Source organism: Sesamum indicum, linkage group LG2 (genome assembly GCF_026168435.1).
Source record: "Sesamum indicum cultivar Baizhima isolate 11 linkage group LG2, ASM2616843v1, whole genome shotgun sequence".
NCBI lineage: Eukaryota > Viridiplantae > Streptophyta > Magnoliopsida > Lamiales > Pedaliaceae > Sesamum > Sesamum indicum.
Window position 1 is genome coordinate 11,867,141 of NC_142658.1, and position 10,706 is coordinate 11,877,846.

The window sequence follows — 10,706 nt, forward strand, 5'->3', positions numbered from 1 at the left end:
ATATCAACTATTAACTACAAATTAATTAAAGTGGTGGGGAAAGCACGTGGTTAATGCCGCCTCTCGCAACCTATTAGCATCTCTAGTATATCACATTTGGCAGGAGTGCAATAGGAGGAAATTTCAGCAATTAGATCGAGACCCGTAGGCAATGCCTAAGATTATTCTAGACGAAATTCGATTATGTATACTTAGTGCAGAATTGCCGAATAAAATTAGTACGATAGCATTGTATAGATTATGACAAATTTCATGGCACAGAACATCAACCATATAACTGTACATTACGATTTTTCTTAATGCAATTTACCTTTACCGAAAAAAAAAAATATTAACTCCCCTAAGTTATAGGACTAAAATGTCAACACCCCCAAGTTACAAAACCATACAATTATAATTTAATAAGGTCATGTGCAAGTGGCATACAATTTTCCAACCAAAACAATGAAAATCGTCAAATTTTTAAAGTTACAAGATTAAAATTGCAAAAAAATCTATTCGTGCAGATCCAAAATGCCAACCTCGTAAATTACATGACTAAAATTGCATTTTTTTAATCATGTTACAGGACTCTTATTCACATTCACATTGCTTAATTAATTTTATGTGAAGTAGGTTACTAAATTCTTTGTGTAATAGGATTCACATTCACGTTCAGATTTCTTCATTGCATTGATAAGATCTTATACCTTAAATTATAAAAAAAATGTATAAATTTATAAAAACTTTTGAGTGAATTTACCCAAATACCTTCTAAATAAAATATAGCACTATGATCCATAAAAGTTCCATTACTTACAGCATTTAATAATCGAGAATTTTAGGTAACAGCCCTCCAAAATCGTTGAACAATGATTAGCAGATATTCCACGACGAGAATGAATTAATCAATATTAAATGCATCTAACACGTATTAAAACGGTCTAATCAATCATTAGCATTATGTCAAACAACATGAAGTTAATCTACCTAATTAAAACAAAACAATATAAGTTAACTGAGGATAACAGAATATGCATGAAACCTTTCAACACGAGAAATAAAACTATGTTAATTGAAGCTTCTCTTGTATGAAAAAGCATCACTCAGTGATCTGTCATGTTGGATAGTTCACACTCATGTCTAGTACGTAGGAATCGACAATTAAACATATTCATATACATGATGCATGAATGGTAGATGGACATACATTTTGAAGTGAAAAGTCAAACGTTTGATAGCATCCAATCATTGGATCACTGTCTGAAAATCTCACTTCGGTTAGGAAACATTAGTGTGTTTGAATTGAAGGATGTGAAGAAGCAATTATTGATTCCAGGAAAGAGCTTTCACAAACCCAAAACCAAACTCCTATCTAAGCAAATGCACTACTATATATAGCCCAACCAAACTCCATACATGACCACAACTCACAAACATCTAAACACCGTCGAGAGCAAGGACAAACAAAAAAACCCACCCATGGCGACAACCCCGACTCTCATTCTTGTTCCTCTTCTCCATTACCTCCTCATACAACTACTCTTGCTGCCATACCAGCAACACGTTCTCACACTCGCTGCACCTGGCGGTGGCAAGTGGAACCTCCTCCTCTCCAACATAGGCGTCTCCGCCATGCACATGCAGCTCCTCAATACAGATCGTGTTATCATTTTCGACCGTACAGATTTTGGACCCTCCAATATATCTCTCCCCAATAACCAATGCCGCAATGACCCCAATGACCTAACCCTTAAAGTTGATTGCACTGCTCATTCCGTTGAGTATGATGTAGCTTCCAACTCCATCCGACCTCTCAACGTGCTCACTGATGTCTGGTGCTCCTCCGGCTCCGCCATGCCAGATGGCTCTTTAATGCAAACTGGTGGGTTCAATGACGGCGACCGCAACGTTAGAGTTTACAAACCGTGTAGTGATGATTCTTGTGACTGGCAAGAATTTGATGTTGCTCTTAGACAGAGAAGGTGGTATGCCACCAATCATATTCTGCCAGATGGTAGGCAAATTATTGTTGGTGGTCGTGGGCAATTCAGTTATGAATTTTACCCTAAGAAAGCTGGAGCAGATCAATCATATAATCTGCCATTCCTTTCGCAGACTAATGACCCACGAATTGAGAACAATTTGTACCCATTTGTTTTCTTGAACACGGATGGGAATTTATTCATTTTCGCCAACAATCGAGCTATCTTGTTTGATTATGTTAATGGGCTGGTGGTGAGAAACTACCCAACAATCCCAGGTGGGGATCCGAGAAGTTATCCTAGTTCAGGATCTGCAGTTTTGCTTCCACTTAGGGACTTGCAAGGTGGAGCAAATGTTACCGCTGAAGTTTTGGTCTGTGGTGGTGCACCAAAAGGATCTTTTACTAGTGCAAATAATGGAAACTTTGTTGGGGCCCTTAACACCTGCGGGAGGATTCGAATAAGTGACCCAAATCCACAGTGGGCCATGGAGACCATGCCCTTGGCTCGAGTCATGGGTGACATGGTGTTGCTACCAAATGGCAATATACTCATAATCAACGGGGCATCCTCAGGTACTGCTGGGTGGGATTTCGGACGTAATCCAGTATTGACACCAGTCATTTACCGACCCAATAACCCTGTTGGATTGAGATTTGAAGCCCAAAATTCGAGTTCAATTCCTCGAATGTACCACTCAACTGCGATCTTATTGCGTGATGGCCGTATTCTTGTTAGTGGAAGCAATCCCCATGCATACTATAATTTCACGGGGGTTGTTTTTCCTACTGATTTGACGATAGAAGCATTTTCACCTGACTATTTGGATTCACGTTTGATACGTGTGCGTCCTATGATTGTCTCACCTGCTTCACATTCTCAAATTGGATATGGGCAACAACTTGTTATTAATTTCAAAGCTCAAGGCAGAATAAACAGAGGTTTTATCACAGTGACAATGGTCGCACCACCATTTACTACACACTCATTTTCAATGAACCAAAGACTATTGGTTCTTACTAATAGCACTGGGATCAGCGCTAGTGTGACATCTCTTGGGGGATCAAATTATCAAGTTCGGGTCAGGACACCAAGTTCAAATATTCTTGCTCCACCTGGATACTATCTTCTATTTGTGGTTTATCGAGAAGTTCCTAGTCAAGGCATTTGGGTCCAAATCAAGTAGGAAAAGGGGTTCAACTATATATGTAACTAACGTTAATGCTGCATTTTGTATACACCATTCTATTTGAAACTTCAAACATGATTTTCTCTTCCTAGTTTGTTGATGTATCTTAGGGCTTCTTTTAATTATTTGATGAGGTGTAATCACACTGTACTGTTTATCGTGTTGTAGTCATTACCTGGGTACTAAAGTGATTACCAAATTTAAAGCTTAAAAACCTTATTTTAAAAACAAATTAGTATTTGAATAAAATAAGGTGACGGTGTTTATAAGATGTAGTAACAACAGATTTATAATGTATTTAAAGAATTTTTTTAAAACCTTAAAATAAGTTAGAAACTTTACTTTTTTACAATGAACTTATAAGCTTCTAACATTTTTTTGAGCTTATAATTTTTTTTCCTTAAAAAAGTTTGATATCACAAAAACTTAAAAAAGAATTTATTCCATGTTAAATTAGTCCGTAATTCACTCTCTTTTTTAATTTTTCTTACAATTTTGACATAATTTCTAATAATGAATTGAATAATTTTCTTTTATCGAAAAGATGTAGAGAGTCAGCTCTCAATCGACTATAGGGCTGCAAGATTGGATGAAATTTGGTCAGGCAAAAGAAATAGAATTATCGAGATTTTTAGGTAACATTCACCCAAAGTCGTTGAACAGTCATGGTATAGAACAATGATTAGCAGATATTCTACGAGGAGAATGAATAAATCAATATTAAATTAGTACTTCTAACTCGTATTAAAACGGTTTAATCAATCATTAGCAGTATGTCAAACAACATAAAATACTTCTATCTATTTATACTTTACTATTAAATTAAATCAGAGTATCCTTTTGATGCTTTTATTTCTTTTTTTTTTATCGATCAATTTTTTAATTATATTATTTGTTTTTATTTTTCTTTCCCTTCTCAACTTCCTATCCCCCTCTTCTCAATTTCTATATCTATTTTTGTTTTCTCTTTTTTTTCCCCAATAATTTCCTATATTTTGTTGTATTTTTTTTAATCTAATGGATAAATTTTTATTTTCATTATCTGGGAGAGCGTCCCGAGAGGTCTCAAGCCAGCGTCCTTGCTCTGGTCTGGCAGCAAGAATTTTTGTTGCGTAAGTTTGCACTCCTACTCCTCCAAGTACTCCATGGTTTTTGCAATTTAGTCATGTAATTTTAAAAAATTGGCAATTTTCATTCTTTATTGTACATGATTCAATAAAAAATTACAATTTTAATCCTGTAACTTATAAGACGTTAACATTTTTAGTCCTATAACTTAGTAGAGTTGACATTTTTGGTCCTGTATGAATTTATTTACAAGACTAAAATTGCACGTAAATTGCATTCTTGGTCCAGTATGAATTTATTTGTAAGACTAGAATTCCCGAAATTATAAAATTATTGGACTAAATTGCAAAAATCAAATTATATAGGACTAAAAATGTCACCCTCTAAATAGTAAAATTACAATTTTCTCCATACATGCAAGATGTTATAATAAGTGGTGTCTGATATTTTTTGCCTTGTATGCTAGGAACTCTCCCATCTTATCGCTCTCTGTCTCTCATCCAAATACACACACTAGCACACACATGTGCTTTGAATCTTTCAACTAGTTTCAAGAGGTTGAAACCTTCGATTGAGTATCTATTCGATTAAAAGTTGTTCTAATCATCTCTAGTGAGTTTGAGACCTCTAGCAAAAAAACTTGAATAGTCCCTTTCATAGAGGTGGTAAATTTAGTAATCACTTTAGTACCTCGGTAATGACTGCTACATGATAAACAATGCACTTGCTGTTAGACCTCATCACATAATTAAAAGAAGCCTTGAGATACAATGACAAAATACAAAGACAAAATCATGTTTGAAGTTTCAAATAGAATGGTGTATACAAAATGCAGCATTAACTTTAGTTACATGTATAGTTGAACCCCTTTTCCTACTTGATTTGGACCCAAATGCCTTGGCTAGGAACTTCACGATAAACCACAAATAGAAGATAGTATCCGGGTGGAGCAAGAATATTTGAACCCGGTGTCATGACCCGAACTTGATAATTTGATCCCCCAAGAGATGTCACACTAGCGCTGATCCCAGTGCTATTAGTAAGAACCAATAGTCTTTGGTTCATTGAAAATGAGTGTGTAGTAAATGGTGGTGCAACCATTGTCACTGTGATAAAACCTCTGTTTATTCTGCCTTGAGCTTTGAAATTAATAACAAGTTGCTGCCCATATCCGATTTGAGAATGTGAAGCAGGTGAGACAATCATAGGACGCACACGTATCAAACGTGGATCCAAATAGTCAGGTGAAAATGCTTCCATCGTCAAATCAGTTGGAAAAACAACCCCCGTGAAATTATAGTATGCATGGGGATTGCTTCCACTAACAAGAATACGGCCATCACGTAATAAGATCGCAGTTGAGTGGTACATTCGAGGAATTGAACTCGAATTTTGGGCTTCAAATCTCAATCCAACAGGGTTATTGGGTCGGTAAATGACTGGTGTAAATACTGGGTTACGTCCTAAATCCCACCCAGCAGTACCTGAGGATGCCCCGTTGATGATGAGTATATTGCCATTTGGTAGCAACACCATGTCACCCATGACTCGAGCCAAGGGCATGGTCTCCATGACCCACTGTGGATTTGGGTCACTTATTCGAATCCTCCCGCAGGAGTTAAGGGCCCCAACAAAGTTTCCATTATTTGCACTAGTAAAAGATCCTTTTGGTGCACCACCACAGACCAATACTTCAGCTGTAACATTCGCTCCACCTTGCAAGTCCCTAAGTGGAAGCAAAACTGCAGATCCCGAACTAGGATAACTTCTCGGATCCCCACCTGGGATTGTTGGGTAGTTTCTCACCACCAGCCCATTAACATAATCAAACAAGATAGCTCGATTGTTGGCGAAAATGAATAAATTCCCATCCGTGTTCAAGAAAACAAATGGGTACAAATTGTTCTCAATTCGTGGGTCATTAGTCTGCGAAAGGAATGGCAGATTATATGATTGATCTGCTCCAGCTTTCTTAGGGTAAAATTCATAACTGAATTGCCCACGACCACCAACAATAATTTGCCTACCATCTGGCAGAATATGATTGGTGGCATACCACCTTCTCTGTCTAAGAGCAACATCAAATTCTTGCCAGTCACAAGAATCATCACTACACGGTTTGTAAACTCTAACGTTGCGGTCGCCGTCATTGAACCCACCAGTTTGCATTAAAGAGCCATCTGGCATGGCGGAGCCGGAGGAGCACCAGACATCAGTGAGCACGTTGAGAGGTCGGATGGAGTTGGAAGCTACATCATACTCAACGGAATGAGCAGTGCAATCAACTTTAAGGGTTAGGTCATTGGGGTCATTGCGGCATTGGTTATTGGGGAGAGATATATTGGAGGGTCCAAAATCTGTACGGTCGAAAATGATAACACGATCTGTATTGAGGAGCTGCATGTGCATGGCGGAGACGCCTATGTTGGAGAGGAGGAGGTTCCACTTGCCACCGCCAGGTGCAGCGAGTGTGAGAACGTGTTGCTGGTATGGCAGCAAGAGTAGTTGTATGAGGAGGTAATGGAGAAGAGGAACAAGAATGAGAGTCGGGGTTGTCGCCATGGGTGGTTTTTTTTGTTTTTCCTTGCTCTCGATGGTGTTTGTAATTGAGACTTTAGATGTTTGTGAGTTGTGGTCATGTATGGAGTTTGGTTGGGCTATATATAGCAGTGCATTTACTTAGATAGGAGTTTGGTTTTGGGTTTGTGAAAGCTCTTTCCTGGAATCAATAATTGCTTCTTCACATCCTTCAATTCAAACACACTAATGTTTCCTAATCGAAGTGAGATTTTCAGACAGTGATCCAATGATTGGATGCTATCAAACGTTTGACTTTTCACTCAAAATGTATGTCCATCTACCAGTCATGTATCATGTATACGAATATGTTTAATTGTCGATTCCTACGTACTAGACATGAGTGTTAACTATCCAACATGACAGATCACTGAGTAATGCTTTTTCATACAAGAGAAGTTTCAATTAACATTGTTTTATTTCTCGTGTTGAAAGGTTTCATGCATGTTCTGTTATCCTCAGTCAACTAATATTTTTGTTGTTTTAATTAGTTAGATTAACTTCATGTTGTTTGACATACTGCTAATGATTGATCAGACCTTTGTAATACGTGTTAGATGCATTTAATATTGATTAATTCATTCTCGTCGTGGAGTATCACTAATCATTGTTCAACGATTTTGGAGGGCTTTTACCTAAAATTCTCAATTATTAAATTGTTGTAAGTAATTGAACTTTTATGGATCATAGGGCTATATTCTATTTAGAATATTTTGATAGTGGATAATTTGTAAATATATGAATAATATAAGGTTCTATATAGTAAATCGAATTCATCCAATTTGTTTTTTGTAAATAACGAAAAAAAAAAAGAAAAGCCGTTAAGTACAAATGCGATGTAGCTAAGCTTGTCTAAAGCACACTTAAGTTAAAAAATAATATCATTAATAAAATATTGAGTGCTAATTTTAAGAATAGCATTAAATATATTATAGGAAACACAATAATTTTAATAGTAAGTAGATTCCTTCGTGCATTCAAAATTCACTAAATTTACTAATATTTATTAAAAAAAAATTAATGTAAATTGATATCCCTAAATTGATTTATTACTAACTAATTACAGGTTAAACATATCTTTTTGTTACTAAACTACCTTTATAATGGTGAAAAGGCTAAATTGCATTTACTGCCCCGTATATTAGGGGGGGACGGTAGCATTTCAGGGACTGTAGTTAAGGGTGTAGCAAATAGAATCCCAAAATTAATTTTTTTTTTGCGATTAAAGGACTCCGGCAACCGAATTTTGCAAATTCGTCGGAAATTGCCTACCTGGACATAAATTAGGGTTTCAATTTGGGGCTTTTGCTGATGTGGCGGGGGGGGGGGGGTAAAAAATTATTGCCAACTAAGCTATGGTCTATGATATTTAAGCCAAGTTACTCGATGATGTGGAAAATAACATAAAACAAAAAGAAAAAAAAAATAAAAACAAAAGAAAAAAGCAAAGAATGAAAAACGCGTACGTTGTCACTTTCTCTCCCAAAACGACAGACCAAAAAAACCCTAATCCCCAACAATCCCCAACCCTAATCTTTGACCACAGCACCTGAAGAAGAAGATTAAGCAACAAAACGGCGAATAGAGAGTACGGAAGGCGAGAAAATGGTGGTTATACAGAGTAAACGGCACCTAAACCTCCCACCGTCTTTATACCGTAAGTTTTTCGCCTTTATGCCGGTCTGTGGTCCCCCGTTTTCACTTTCTCCCTCCTAATATTATACGCATTTTGTCTGTGGTACCCCATTTTCACTTTCCCCCTCCTAATATTATATGCATTTGGTCTGTGGCCCTATTTTCGCTTCTTGTTTGTGGCTTTCTCAACAATACAACTCCAGTTAGTATAAGTCTGACTTATTTGGTTGTGTTCCATCAATAATTTCCACCTGCTTGTTCTTCTAAAATGAATGTCTATACGGAATCACAATTTTCTGCTGTATTTTCTTCCTTTGTAATGTTGAGACAATTGGAAACCATCTATCATTTTGCTGTTGGTGATGGTATTTGATTAACTACTGGAGCACTTGCCAATTTCTTGTGTTTCAGCAGTAATGCAATTGAGTAAAGCGATTTGAAGACTTGAAGTCAACTTAGAAACATTGAGTTAATCTTTTTCTGCTATATTAGTGTTCTAGATCAAAAGCTACTATCCCAATGACACCGAGTTGATTTCTGTTAAATTAGTTTAGCTTGTTGATTAATCATTGGAGCATCCATAGTTGTAGTGTGAAATTTTAGTCTCCTATGAGCCATGTTGGATTATTTGGCCCCATTTGGCCCCATTTTCGCTTCATTTTTCTACTGTTATTAATGGTTCTGCCACTTGTGTGATGGTGATATATTCCTGATTGTTGGTGATGGTGATATATTTCTGATTTAGTATTATATTTTTTTTCTTTTTTATTTACAGATCCGGACAGTAACTCAACTACTGTCACATATTATTATGGGGGAAAAGTTAGCCCAAGTAATTGTACTGTACCTTATTATATTGGTGGTGAGATTGCTAAGTTTGACTATGTAGAGTCAAGTCACCTATGTTTTGCAAACCTCAACTTATTCTGTGAAAAATTAGGGTTGGTTGGTGAGAGATACTATAAGAAAGTAAAAACTGGTTTTCAGCTCCTAACTACAGATTCACAGTGTTCAGAGTTGGGGAGGGAGTACAGGCATGCTAGGGATGTTCCTGTATATGTTGAGATGTTTGGTGCTGATGTAGATGAAGATAGTGAGAGGGTTAGAACGGAGGAGGTTGTTCATGTAGATGAGGAGAGGGGTAGAACAGATGATGTTAATGATGTGGATGAGAATGAAGACTTGTTTGATTCTGATTATGATTTGTCAATAGAGATAGATGATGATGACATATTATTTGATGATTATGTGGATGATAAAACAACATCAGATTTACCCATTGACGATGAAAACAACTCTGAAGGTCGAAGTGGGTCTAGTGATGATGGTGAAACAGATATTATGGGTGATGAAATTGATCTTATTGAAAATAAAGTCAGTGATGATGAGCAAAGTGAATCTAGCTACCCTATTTTTAATCCTGTTGAAAACTTTGATCCAACATTTACATTGAGGATGATGTTTAGCACAAAGGGTGAGCTTAGAAAGGCTATTCAGTCTCATGCAATTAAGACAAGAAGACATGTAATTTGCACAAAAAGTGACCCAAACAGATACTATGCTAAATGTGGTGATACAGATTGTGATTGGAGGTTACATGCTCATAAACTAAAAGATGAATGCACTTTTCAAATTAGGGATTACAACCCTAAACACAAGTGTGCCAAGACTTTCAATCTTAAAAATGTAAAGTCTAGTTGGCTCTGTGATAAATATCTTGACAAATTCAAATCTGATCCCAAGAGGTCTGTGAAGGGTTTTAGAGTGGATGCTATAAATGAGATTAGATGTCATATCTCTAAACATGAAGCTTATAAAGCCAAAAAGAAAGCATTGAAAAAACTTGAGGGAAGTCCTGAGTACCAATACACAAGACTTTGGGATTATACAGATGAGATTCGAAGAACTAATCCAGGTAGCACTGTCATTGTGGGGACTGAAGATGTGGATGGGGAAAACAGATTCAGTAGGTTTTATGTTTGTTTTTTAGCAATGAAAAATGGTTTCAAAGAGGGTTGTAGGAAGATAATTGGTGTTGATGGGTGCCACTTAAAGGGGCCTCATGGGGGAATTCTTTTAACTGCAGTAGGACTGGTCCCAAACAACAATCTTTACCCAATTGCATATGCCGTTGTAAACGCAGAATCAAGGGAAACTTGGGAGTGGTTTCTGATTTTGTTGAAAACTGATTTGGGTATTGAAAATTAGAGTGAATATGTCTTTATGTCTGACAAACAAAAGGGGTTAATTCAAGCTTTTCAAGAAGTATTACC

At 36.7% G+C, this 10,706-nt stretch overlaps 2 pseudogenes; one reads left to right on the top strand and one right to left on the bottom strand.

Moving 5' to 3' along the window:
• The first annotated feature begins 1,370 nt into the window (after positions 1–1,370).
• Positions 1,371–3,186, top strand: LOC105155557 (aldehyde oxidase GLOX pseudogene; annotated as a pseudogene).
• A 1,780-nt stretch (positions 3,187–4,966) lies between these two features.
• LOC105155525 (aldehyde oxidase GLOX pseudogene) lies at positions 4,967–6,819 on the bottom strand (annotated as a pseudogene).
• Between the last annotated feature and the right edge of the window lie 3,887 nt (positions 6,820–10,706).